The sequence below is a fragment of the Salmo salar genome, chromosome ssa16 (assembly GCF_905237065.1).
Source record: "Salmo salar chromosome ssa16, Ssal_v3.1, whole genome shotgun sequence".
Taxonomy (NCBI): domain Eukaryota; kingdom Metazoa; phylum Chordata; class Actinopteri; order Salmoniformes; family Salmonidae; genus Salmo; species Salmo salar.
Window position 1 is genome coordinate 37,200,232 of NC_059457.1, and position 14,062 is coordinate 37,214,293.

A 14,062-nucleotide genomic window follows, 5' to 3' on the forward strand; every position below is an offset into this window, starting at 1 on the left:
GCCTGGACCCCTTTTACTGCCGACACGGAGCCCCGCCGACACATCATGACCGGACTACCGACGTAATTCGCCCGAGGGTTTTTTTCAACTGACTCCTCCGTCGTGACGTCCCCTGAATGCCCATCTGCTAGCCTGCCTGCCGCGGCCTGCTAGCTGTCTAGAGCATATCGGACTGTTAGCTGAAGAGGCCCATCGGACAAATTCTTTGGCCACTATACCTATTTTGCCAATTGGCCTGGACCCTTTTACCACACGGAGCCCTGCTGATCCATGACGACTGGTCTGCCAACGTAACAACAGCATGAGGGGGCAACAACAGACTTCTTACGTTGCGATGTCCCTCTAAGGCCCTTCTGCTAGATTGCTAGCCCCGGCCCGCTAGCTGTCTGAATCGCTGTCTCCGGCCTGCCGAGCTACTTACTGGACCCCTATGATCATTCGGCTACGCATGCCTCTCCCTAATGTCAATATGCCTTGTCCATTGCTGTTTTGGTTAGTAATTATTGCCTTATTTCACTGTAGAGCCACTAGCCCTGCTCAATATGCTTTAGTTAACCCTTTAGTTCCACCTCCCACACATGCAGTGACCTCACTTGGTTTAAATTATGTTTCTAGAGACAATATCTCTCTCATCGTCACTCAATGCATAGGTTTACCTCCACTGTATTCACATCCTACCATACCTTTGTCTGTACATTATGCCTTGAATTTATTCTACTGTGCCCAGAAACCAGCTCCTTTACTCTCTGTTCCGAACGTACTAGACGACCAATTCTTATAGCCTTTAGCCATACCCTTATCCTACTCCTCATCTGTTCCTCTGGTGATGTAGAGGTTAATCCAGGCCCTGCAGTGCCTAGCTCCACTCCCATTCCCCAGGTGCTCTCATTTGTTGACTTCTGTAACCGTAAAAGCCTTGGTTTCATGCATGGTAACATTAGACATTAGCCGTGTCTGAATCCTGGCTTAGGAAGACCACTAAAAACCCTGAAATTTCCATCCCTAACTATAACATTTTCCAACAAGATAGAACTGCCAAAGGGGGCGGAGTTGCAATTCTGTCTTACTATCTAGGTCTGTGCCCAAACAATTCGAGCTTCTACTTTAAAAATCCACCTTTCCAGAAACAAGTCTCTCATCGTTGCCGCTTGCTATAGATCACCTTCTGCCCCCAGCTGTGCCCTGGACACCATATGTGAATTGATTGCACCCCATCTATCTTCAGAGCTCGTGCAGTTAGGGGACCTAAACTGGGACATGCTTAGCACCCTAGCCGTCCTACAATCTAAGCTTGATGCCCTCAATCTCACACAAATGATCAATGAACCTACCAAGTACAACCCCAAATCTGTAAACACGGGCACCCTCATGGATATCATCCTAACCAACCTGCCCTCCAAATACACCTCTGCTGTCTTCAACCAGGATCTCAGCCATCACTGCCTCATTGCCTGCGTCTGTAATGGGTCTGCGGTCAAATGACCACCCCTCATCTCTGTCAAACGCTCCCTAAAACACTTCAGCAAGCAGGCCTTTCTAATCGACCTGGCCCGGGTATCCTGGAAGGATATTGACCTCATTCTGTCACTAGAGGGTGCCTGGTTACTCTTTAAAAGTGCCTTTCTCACCATCTTAAATAAGCATGCCTCATTCAAAAAATGTGGAACCAGGAACAGATATAGCCCTTGGTTCACTCCAGACCTGACTGCCCTTGACCAGCACAAAAATATCCTGTGGCGTACTGCATTAGCATCGAATAGCCCCCGCGATATGCAACTTTTCAGGGAAGGTAGGAACCAATATACACAGGCAGTTAGGAAAGCAAAGGATAGCTTTTTCAAGCAGAAATTTGCATCCTGTAGCACTAACTCCAAAACGTTCTGGGACACTATAAGAGCACCTCCTCCCAGCTTCCCACTGCACTGAGGCTAGGAAACACTGTCACCACCGATAAATCAGCTATAACTGAGAATTTCAATAAGCATTTTCCTACAGCTAGCTATGCTTTCCACCCCTACTCTGGCTACCCCTACTCTGGTCAACAGCCCTGCACCCCCCCAGCAACTTGCCCAAGCCTCCCCATTTCTCCTTCACCCAAATTCAGATAGCTGATGTTCTGAAAGAGTGGCAAAATCTGGACCCCTACAAATCAGCCGGGCTAGACATTCTGGCCCCTCTCTTTCTAAAAAATGTTGCAACCCCTATTACTAGCCTGTTCAACCTCTCTTTCATATCGTCTGAGATACCCAAAGATTGGAAAGCTGCAGCGGTCATCCCCCTCTTCAAAGGGGGAGACACTCTAGACCCAAACTGCTACAGACCTATATCTATCCTACCCTGCCTTTCTAAGGTCTTCGAAAGCCAAGTTAACAAACAGATCACCGACCATTTCGAATCATACCGTACCTTCTCCGCTATGCAATCTGGTTTCCGAGCTGGCAGTGGGTGCATCTCAGCCACGCTCAAGGTCCTAAACAATATCATAACCGCCATCGATAAGAGACAATACTGTGCAGCCGTATTCATCGACCTGGCCAAGGCTTTCGATTCTGTCAATCACCACATTCTTATCGGCAGACTTAACAGCCTTGGTTTCTCAAATAACTGCCTCGCCTGGTTCACCAACTACCTCTCAGACAGAGTTCAGTGTGTCAAATCAGAGGGCCTGTTGTCCGGACCTCTGGCAGTCTCTATGGGGGTGCCACAGGGTTCAACCCTCGGGCCGACTCTTTTCTCTGTATACATCAATAATGAGGCTCTTGCTGCTGGTGATTCTCTGATCCGCCTCTACGCAGACAACACCATTCTGTATACTTCTGGCCCTTCTTTGGAAACTGTGTTAACCATCCTCCAGACGAGCTTCAATGCCATACAACACCCCTTCTGTGGCCTCAAACTGCTCTTAAATGCAAGTAAAACTAAAAGCATGCTTTTCAACCGATCGCTGCCCACACCTGGCCGCTGTCCAGCATCACTACTTTGGACGGTTCTGACTTAGAATATGTGGACAACTACAAATACCTAGGTGTCTGGTTAGACTGTAAACTCTCCTTCCAGACTCACATTAAGCATTTCCAATCCAAAATTAAATCTAGAATCGGCTTCCTATTTCCTACAAAGCATCCTTCACTCATGCTGCCAAACATACCCTCATAAAACTGACTATTCTACCGATCCTTGACTTCGGCGATGTCATTTACAAAATAGCCTCCAACACTCTACTCAGTAAATTGGATGCAGTCTATGACAGTGCCATCCATTTTGTTACCAAAGCCCCATATACTACCCACCACTGCGACCTGTATGCTCTCTTTGGCTGGCCCTCACTTCATTTTCTTCGCCAAACCCACTGGCTCCAGGTCATCTATAAGTCTTTGCTAGGTAAAGCTCTGCCTTATCTCAGCTCACTGGTCACCATAGCAGCACCCACCCGTAGCACGCGCTCCAGCAGGTATATTTCACTGGTCACCCCCAAAGCCAATTCCTCCTTTGTCCGCCTCTCCTTCCAGTTCTCTGCTGCCAATGACTGGAACATACTGCAAAAATCACTGATGCTGGAGACTCTTATCCCCCTCACTATCTTTAAGCGTCAGCTGTCAGAGCAGCTCACAGATCACTGCACCCGTATATAGCCCATCTGTATATAGCCCATCCAACTACATCATCCCCAAAATGTTATTTATTTTGCTCCTTTGCACCCCAGTATCTCTACTTGCACACTCATTTATCACTCCAGTGTTTAATTGCTATATTGCAATTATTTCGCCACTATGGCCTATTTATTGCCTTACCTCCCTTACCCTACATCATTTGCACACACTCTAGACTTTTTCTATTGTATTATTTACTGTATGTTTGTTTATTCCATGTGTAACTCTGTGTTGTTGTTTGTGTCGCACTGCTTTGCTTTGTCTTGGCCAGGTCGCAGTTATAAATGAGAACATGTTCTCAACTGGTCTACCTGGTTAAATAAAGGTGAAATAAAAAAATAAAAAAAGATTCTGACACTCCACCAGTCCAGTGCCATCCTAATGGCATTCACCTGGTTGTACCTGGTTGTGCCTGATGTTTTCATAAAGCCGTATACTCATTTCAGACCATTTCAGGTCCATTCCACTCACATTCCAGGCACTTAGTCCAGTCTGAAGTTATAGTCTAGGAAAAAAGTTGTCACTAGATTCCTCACATAATCCTATGACAAGAACAGAGAATAAGATACTATGTATGTATTCAAGTACGATCAGTTTTTTCTGTCTCAAATTATCTTATATGTGTAATTGTCACACATTATATGACTGACATTCTACCTGCATAGTCCCATAGTTATCCAGAGCGGACTCCCATGGCATGTGTTCCTTTTCTTTACAGAGATATTTTGTGGTTCTCAGAGCTAATGTTTACATTTTTTATAATTTTTATTACAATGAATTATTATTAATTATCATGACATATACAGTGCCTAGTGAAAGTCTACATACCCAAATTTTGCTGACTTAAAATTAAATCTAAAAGTATGTCCAGACTATGTTCGGATGGTGGTATAGTCTACACAGAATCAGGGTCCAGTATGAAGTGTTGCTGGGAGATGTGTCCAGTGGCTGTATTTATGGTGACCACTGGGACGCCCATCTGATAGGCCTCCCTCTGCAACTGGATCCTGGACTTCCTGACAGGCCGCCCTCAGGTGGTAAGGGTAGGCAACAACACATCCGCCACACTGATCCTCAACACGGGGGCCCCTTAGGGGTGCGTGAACAGGGAGTACAGGAGAGCACTGAGCACGTACCCCTAAGGGGTTAGGGGTGCGTGCTCAGTCCTCTCCTGTACTCCCTGTTCACTCATGACTGCATGGCCAGGCATGACTCCAACACCAGAAGTTGTGTGGTTGTGGCCAGTAGTTTTGTGGTTGTGGTCAGAAGTTATGTGGTTGTGGTCAGTAATTGTGTTGTGGTCAGTTGTTGTGTGGGCAGCAGTTGTGTGGTCAGAAGTCATGGTCAACAGCTGAGTGGTCTGTATTTGTGTGGTCAGAAGTTGTGTGGTAGTGGCCAGTACTTTTGTGGTTGTGGTCAGAAGTTATGTGGTTGTGGTCAGTAGTTGTGTGGTTCTGGTCACTAGATGTGGTAAGCAGTTGTGGTCAGAAGTTGTAAGGTTGTTGTCATTAGTTGTGTGGGTCTGGTCACTAGATGTAGTCAGAAGTTGTGTGGTTGTGGTCAGTAGTTGTGTGGTTGTGGTCAGTAGTTGTGTAGTTGTGGTCAGTAGTTGTGTGGTTGTGATTAGAAGTTGTGTGGTTGTGGTTAGACGTTGTGTGGTTGTGGTCAGTAGTTGTGGTCAGCAGCTGAGTGGTTAGTAGTTGTGTTGTCAGAAGTTGTGGGGTCGTGGTCAGTAGTTGTTTGGTTGTGGTCAGAAGTTGTAAGGTTGATGTCAGTAGTTGTGTGGTTGTGGTCACTAGATGTGGTCAGCAGTTGTGATTGTGGTCGGAAGTTGTGGGGATGTAGTCAGTAGCTGAGTGGTCAGAAGTTGAGTGGTCAGAAGTTGTGTTTTTGTGGTCAGAAGTTGTGTGGTTATGGTCAGAAGTGTGGTTGCGGTCATTATTTGTGTTGTAGTCAGTTGTGTGGTCAGTAATTCTATGGTTGTGGTCAGAAGTTATGGTTTTAAGTAGTTTTGGTCAGTAGTTGTGTGGTCAGTAGTTGTGTGGTCAGAAGTTGTGTGGTTGTGGTCAGTAGTTGTGGTGTGGTCAGTTGTGTGGTAAATGGTTGTGGTTAGTAGTTGTGGTCACTCTTCACCCTTAGAATTTTTGCCCTCTGTGTCTGAGTACAGCAATGTCAACGGCTCCGTTTGGGCAGCTCAATGATGACACAGAGAGCTGTAACTAGACGTCAGCTAGACACTTTTTGTCACTCTAAACTCAGACATAGAGCTGTAACTTTTTGTTGGTTGAAGCTATTCCTAGTCCGCTCTTTCCAATCAGAGGGGTACAGCCCATCCTTCTATTTAGAGACAGGCAAACTAGCCAGTTAAGTTATTTAGAGTACAGAGCATGGTCCTGGAAAAGGAGGACAAAGCTAGTAATTATTAGTAATTACAAGTATTAGTGGACAAAATGACAGTTCCCGCAAAAAGTGTTGGGAAAATATGGTAATGCAGGTAGTAAAATAGCTGTACTGTAAGATCCGTAGTAAATATTTTGGTTCTGCAAACAGATATGAATAGCAGAGAAGTAGAGGAAGAGTTCAGAATTTGTTAACTTTTTGTCTAACCTGATGGGGTAGTGGTCTAATGGGTAGTTGTTTGCAAAAAGGTTACAGAAAATGTTGTCGATGCGGTATCTAACAGCTATATTATTACACCTGTACCGAATATTTGTTATTATTTCAGATTTGAATAGCGAAAAGTAGACCAATGTCATACCCTCTAACTTTGTCTAAGTCGTTAGAAAAGTGGTCAAAGTAGATCTGTGTCAAAAGTTATTTTGCATTGACAGTGAATCGCAGTTGGAAGTGATGACGTCTCAATGGGGAGCTTTAGAATGTTGTGTAAAATGCCATGAAAGTGAACGAAGATTGTTGTTGTCCTTATTTTTGACAATGTATAACTTAAAGTATAAAATATATCAAAAGGTTGTATAAAAGCAAGTAGAGTGAGACTATTCTGCACATTTAAAAGTTTGAACAGCGTTTAGCTTAAGCGGAGTAGTGTGCTAAAGAAGAAGGTTGAAGGTTGAAGCTGAGGCTTTGGCTGCGCAAGTCCCAAAATAATTATAAGAAGAATGTCGAAGATTTAGAATTGGATGTTTGCATTGCAAGTCCCATTAATTACAGTGGAGTGTAATTACAGTGTAACAAGAATTGTAATATCTAATGTCATTTTTACACTGTACTTGGGTTAGGTCATAGGTAAGGGTTACTGCTGTAAGCACTGCGTTATAAGGAGTATTTACGATACTTGTTACATTACAGTGCCCTTATTACTGTGTAACTGTTACCCGTAAAATGTCTAGTTGACAACATATTTCATCAAATACGTTTGTCCAGTGACTATTTCAGAGTGCTAGTCCACCGATTATTATAGAATTATTTCCAGCCATGTAAACGTCTATAAGAAGCAAAATTACACCATTAGAAAATGCATTGTAAAACAGTTGTATTTATTATTTCCACAATCATAAACCAGTTTTTCATAGCAAAGCAGCATTTTAGAAAGTTAGTCTTTGATAGAAAAATAATGTTTTAATTCATACAAAGTTACTTCCCCAAAAAATAGAAGTATAGGCTGACATAGTATTTCTGATTAATGGGCAGGATAACTTTAGAATAAAAAGTGTCATTGACTGTTAGAGAGACAAAGAAAATAACAGGGAACATGGCTTTAGGATTGGTCTTAGATAATAAATAAATGGACAGGTGTTTGTTTCTCCATGTGACCATAGTGGTGCATCAGTCTCTGCTTTAAACCATGCCTGCACAGTTCTTGTTCTCTGCCACCCATTTGATCTTAGCCTTTGTCCGCTCAATGGCCTGTGAAACTACAAAGATACCTGAGCCGAAGCCAACCTCAGTTGTCTGCCTGGAACTGCATGAGCTGTGACAGCGAAGAGAAACATTAACTTATATTGTACAATATAGAAAACTCAATATTTAGGGTCCACATAGTACCCCAATACAAACATGTTAAGCAATATGTGCTGACAAATCCCCTAATCTGTAATATCATCTGTTAGAACTCAAATTCAGTTGAAAACTTCTTGGTCACACCATCGATGAGATTGGCGATGGAGAAGGAGAAAGAACCACCACCGTCCCTATGGCAGAAGAGGTCAAGTAAGAAAACCGCGTCTAATGAAGAGTTAGATCAAATATCAGTGTACCAAATGTGACAAATAATCACTTTGAAATTAAACAATCAATACAATATGTGTTAAAAGCTCAAACTCACTGAGTAAAGCTGTAACCCCATCTGTCTCTCATAAAGTCCCAGGCCAGAGACTGGCCAACAACATTGCTTGCAATGTAAAAAATGGTAGAGGTGGCATCCTGCTTGCAGATTTTGGTTGCATCCAGGGTGTAGTCCAGGTACCTCAATGTGGCAAGGAGGTACAAAGACAGTAAGAGGCAATGAAGCACCTCATATTCATGTCAGACACACAAGTCGCTTTAAAGCACTCCTTGAAAATGCCTCCTTTTTATGCCAGGCAGAGAATCAATGCTTTGCTGTTTATTGAATACTCTGATACCTAGGGGAGGGATAATCACAGATCACATTTTACCAATGTGGCATGGATACGTAGCACTCTTAACTCATAACTTGGTACAGGCCAGGGCAGATCAAAGCTTGTCTGCCTGAATAGCGATGCTGGCAGCCTCAAACTGCTCCCAACCAAATTCCCACTCTGCATTCACTGTTAATGGTATCAAGAAATTAATCTGAATTGTGTTTAAATCCTGCTGAACTCACGGATTGTTGACAGGGTCAGCCATCCACTGGCTGTACCAGCCTTTAGTCAGATTTTGACACTCCGTCTTTCCAGTGCTACAGGCCATCCTAATGGCATTCACCTGGTTGTACCTGAGGGTAGGAAGATACAGTACAACTAAGTAAGGGGATTGTTTTGGCTTTCAAGCAGTTAAATAAGACATCCTGCTGTGCAAAAGGTGGACATAGCAGGGTAAAATTATTATAATTAAATATTATTGATCAACTCACTGGTCCATATGTCCAGTGGGTACTGTTTCCAGTTGTCAGTGATACCCATATAGCATGTAAAGTGGTTCTACTTGTTTTTGAGGTAAGCCTAAAAGACAGAAAACACAACTGGTGTTCGTGCCAATATGTTTTGTTTATTATACTATTTTTAAACATGTTTGTATTGTTTGCATATTGCCTTTCTAGAAAATAAACCAACCTGCATATCCCCATAGACTTCACTCCTATCAAACATGAGGTAGAAAAAGTCCAAGTTGTCGAGAGCTGACTCCCACGGCATATATTCCCTTTCTGTTATGAGATACTTCGTTGTTCGCAATGCTAATTTTAGGTCGATATATTTTGCCCTTTACAGATTTTTTTTTTTATTGAGACTCCTTATCGGCCTACTATAAATAAAATGTCAAGTATTACTCTTTAAATCATGACTACAGTAAACTATGTACTCACCTTGAAAGGTTAAAAGGATCATCCACCAATTGAGCTCCGTTGATAACTGGGAATAGACTACACAAAAAACACCAACATTAGCACAAATTACTATTTTTTCTAATAAGATAATTTGGGATGGAATAGATTGTGTGTTCATCAATGGCTTGCCTGAGGAATGGTGTTCAGTACGTTGATGAGACTTTCCCAGTTGGCTTCATCATAGTTAACCGTGTAGTATCCAGAGACTTTTAGGTTGGCCAGTACCCATTCTCTCCCAGTGACTTTCATTTCAGGCATATTTGCTTAATATTTAGGGACAAACACAACATGTCAGCTTCTGAATCATATAACATGTGCCACCAGGCAGTCATGCACAAATAATGCTCTTTGATAAGAGTATCTTGGTAGTACTGTAATCCTTAGATTGTGCTCATCTCCATTCATTAGCTGTTCATTGCTTTAAATATACCACAATACATTTGACAGATTTTCACATCAGTGATCCTAATATATGTACAATACATGACAAAAGTATGTGGACACCTGCTTGTCGAACATCACATTGCTGTGGGGACTTGCTTCCATTCAGCTACAAGAGCATTAGAGAGGTCGGGCGATTAGTCCTGGCTTGCAGTCAGCGTTCCAATTCATCCCAAAGGTGTTCGATGGGGTTGAGGTCAGGGCTCTGTGCAGGCCAGTCAAGTTCCCCCACACTGATCTCAACAAATCATTACTGTATAGACCTCACTTTGTGCACAGGGGCATTGTCATGCTGAAACAGGAAAGGGCCTTCCCCAAACTGTTACCATAAAAAGTTGGAAGCACAGAATCATCTAGAATGTCATTGTATGCTGTAGTGTTAAGATTTTCCTTCACTGGAACTAAAGGGCCTAGTTCGAATCATGAAAAACAGCCCCAGACCACATTCCTCCAAACTTTATGGTTGGCACAATGCATTGAGGCAGGTAGTGTTCTCCTGGCATCCGCCAAAACCAGATTCGTCCGTCGGACTGCCAGATGGTGAAGCGTGATATACTGTATCACTCCAGAGAACGCGTTTCCACTGTTCCAGAGTCCAATGGCGGTGAGCAATGTTTGTCTATGGAGATTGTATGGCTGTGTGCTCGATTCTATACATCTGTCAGCAATGGGTGTGGCTGAAATAGCCTAATCAACTAATTTCAAGGGGTGTCCACATACACTATACAATCGAAGTTGGAAGATTACATACACCTTAGCCAAATACATTTAAACTCAGTTTTTCACAATTCCTGACATTTAATCCTAGTAAAGATTCCCTGTCTTAGGTCAGTTAGGATCACCACTTTATTTTAAGAATGTGAAATGTCAGAATAATAGTAGAGAGAATGATTTATTTCAGCTTTTATTTCTTTCATCACATTCCCAGTGGGTCAGAAGTTTACATACACTCAATTAGTATTTGGTAGCATTGCCTTTAAATTGTTTAACTTGTGTCAAATGTTTCAGGTAGCCTTCCACAAGCTTCCCACAATAAGTTGGGTGAATTTTGACCCATTCCTCCTGACAGAGCTACTGTAACTGAGTCAGGTTTGTAGGCCTTCCTGCTCGCACACGCCTTTTCAGTTCTGCCCACAAATGTTCTATAGGATTGATTCTATAGGGCTTTGTGATGGCTATTCCAAAACCTTGACTTTGTTGTCCTTAAGCCATTTTGCCACAACTTTGGAAGTATGCTTGGGGTCATTGTCCATTTGGAAGGCCCATTTGCGATATTACACACATTTATTATAAAGAAACCTCTTACGAGTGTGTTATGTGGTTGTCCCACCTAGATATCTTAAGATGAATGCACTAACTGTAAGTCACTCTGGATAATAGTGTCTGCTAAATGACTAGAATGTACAAATGTAAAAAAAATGATCTAATTCATCATACACAGAATTTCTGTCTTTTAGATGTTTAAATCATATTCTTAGTGTTTAAATGTCTTTAGACATGCTTGCAGCTGGTTTCATTGTACAATCAAGTTACATTACCTCAGCAAATGATGTCTTTACGACAGATTTAATATAACTACATTTGCCTTGTATGAAGGCAGAATACAGAAAATAACTATTAAAGGATAAATTGTTACTCATCACATGCACAACCACTAGTAAGAGAATTATCCTCACATGCAAGGCCTCTGACAAATTTCATGACGTCAAGTATTCAGCATAATCATTACAGAACGTCCTATGCAATGAGTTGATTAGATAAAGAACCAAAAAATGTCAAGTGCTCAAACCTCAATAGGCTGGACTACTGCAATGCTCTACTTTCCGGCTACCCGGATAAAGCACTAAACAAACTTCAGTTAGTGCTAAATACGGCTGCTAGAATCCTGACTAGAACCCCAAAATTTGATCATATTACTCCAGTGCTAGCCTCCCTACACTGGCTTCCTGTTAAGGCAAGGGCTGATTTCAAGGTTTTACTGCTAACCTACAAAGCATTACATGGGTTTGCTCCTACCTATCTTTCCGATTTGGTCCTGCCATACATACCTACACGTACGCTACGGTCACAAGACGCAGGCCTCCTAATTGTCCCTAGAATTTCTAAGCAAACGGCTGGAGGTAGGGCTTTCTCCTATAGAGCTCCATTTTTATGGAATGGTCTGCCTACCAATGTGAGAGACGCAGACTCAGTCTCAACCTTTAAGTCTTTACTGAAGACTTATCTCTTCAGTAGGTGCTATGATTAAGTATAGTCTGGCCCAGGAGTGTGAAGGTGAACGGAAAGGCTGGAGCAACGAACCGCCCTTGCTGTCTCTGCCTTGCCGGTTCCCCTCTTTCCACTGGGATTCTCTGCCTCTAACCCTTTTACAGGGGCTGAGTCACTGGCTTACTGGTGTTCTTCCATGCCGTCCATGGGAGGGGTGCGTCACTTGAGTGGGTTGAGTCACTGACGTGGTCTTCCTGTCTGGATTGGCGCCCCGCCTTGGGTTGTGCCATGGCGGAGATCGTTGTGGGCTATACTCGGCCTTGTCTTAGGACGGTAAGTTGGTGGTTGGAGACATCCCTCTAGTGGTGTCGGGGCTGTGCTTTGGCAAAGTGGGTGGGGTTATATCCTGCCTGTTTGGCCCTGTCCGGGGGTATCATCGGATGGGGCCACAGTGTCTTCTGATCCCTCCTGTCTCAGCCTCCAGTATTTATGCTGCAGTAGTTTATGTGTCGGGGGGCTAGGGTCAGTCTGTTACATCTGGAGTATTTCTCTTGTCTTATCCGGTGTCCTGTGTGAATTTAAATATGCTCTCTCTAATTCTCTCTTTCTCTCTTTCTGTCTTTCTCTCGGAGGACCTGAGCCCTAGGACCATGCCTCAGGACTACCTGGTATGATGACTCCTTGCTGTCCCCAGTCCACCTGGCCGTGCTGCTGCTCCAGCTTCAACTGTTCTGCCTGCGGCTATGGAACCCTGACCTGTTCACCGGACGTGCTTGTTGCACCCTCGACAACTACTATGATTATTATTATTTGACCATGCTGGTCATTTATGAACATTTTAACATCTTGACCATGTTCTGTTATAATATCCACCCTGCACAGCCAGAAGAGGACTGGCCACCCCTCATAGCCTGGTTCCTCTCTAGGTTTCTTCCTAGGTTTTTGGCCTTTCTAGGGAGTTTTTCCTAGGGAGTTTTTCCTAGCCACGTGCTTCTTTCACATGCTTTGCTTGCTGTTTGTGGTTTTAGGCTGGGTTTCTGTACAGCACTTTGAGATATCAGCTGATGTACGAAGGGCTATATAAATAAATTTGATTTGAACTAGAGGAGATTGGGCTGATAGGATTGATATTGCTACTGCTAGTGATGGGAACTTGTTCAGTTTAATCTGTTCAACTACGCAATCAGGACTCATAAGCACAGAACAGGACTTTATTTTCTCATAAGATGGAAGTGTTAGGACAAATGAATCATTGTGTAATCACACCAGCTTGGGGACAATCTGTACATCACTATCACGACACAAGGTGAGAACCAGATGTAGACACAGGAAGCAGCTGGTTTGAGCTCTGGCAAGCAGTTTGAGCTCAGGCAAGCGTTCAAGCGTTCAAGAGTCCAAAACGGTACAGGGCGGCAGGCAGGCTCGAGGTCAGGGGCAGGCCGAGTGGTCAGGCAGACGGGCTCAGAGTCAGGACCGGCAAGGGTCAAAACCAGGAGGACGAGGAAAAAGAGAGACGGGAAAACCAGGAGTTGAGCAAAAACTGCTGGTTGACTTGGCAAGCAAGACCCAGGGGATAAGTGGGGAAGATGGGCGACACCTGGAGGGGTGTGGACACAAGCACAAGGACAAGTGAATCAGATCAGGGTGTGACAAATCACATCTTTATGATGCACTATATGGTGCCTGATCTCACAATAGTTAGAGAAAATAAAGCCAGGTTATACAGTTAAGAGTTCAAAACACCTGACCTTGGGTGTGACTCTTATCTCAACATTTATTTGATAAATGGAATTTCAAAATGCTAAGAGATCAAATAAAAAGCTTTGTCAATTTTTCAAAAAACAAAGAGTGGTAAAGTGTGGTACATTGGAAGATGCTTCCAAAGGATGGATTGTATTTTTTTTTATATTGTCAAGGATATTCTCAATTTCTTTCTTTATTCTTTTATGGATTATGTGTGTATTGTTTTGTATTGCTAGGTATTACTGCACTGTTGGAGCTAGAAACACAATTTTGCTGCACCTGCGATACCATCTGCAAATCTGTGTATGTGACCAATAAACGTTGATTTGATTAGATTGATGAGAGTTCTTTCCAGTTGTAACGATCGTCTGGAAGAGGGGACCAAGATGCAGCGTGGTAAGTGGTCATAATGATTTTTAATGAGACACTTCAAAAACAAACAGGGAAAACGAAAGCCAACAGTTCTGCCAGGTGAACACACACAAGACAGAAAACAACT

At 43.2% G+C, this 14,062-nt stretch overlaps 1 pseudogene; it reads right to left on the reverse strand.

Moving 5' to 3' along the window:
- Positions 1 to 7,319: 7,319 nt before the first annotated feature.
- LOC123727706 (aminopeptidase N-like) lies at positions 7,320 to 9,429 on the reverse strand (annotated as a pseudogene).
- Between the last annotated feature and the right edge of the window lie 4,633 nt (positions 9,430 to 14,062).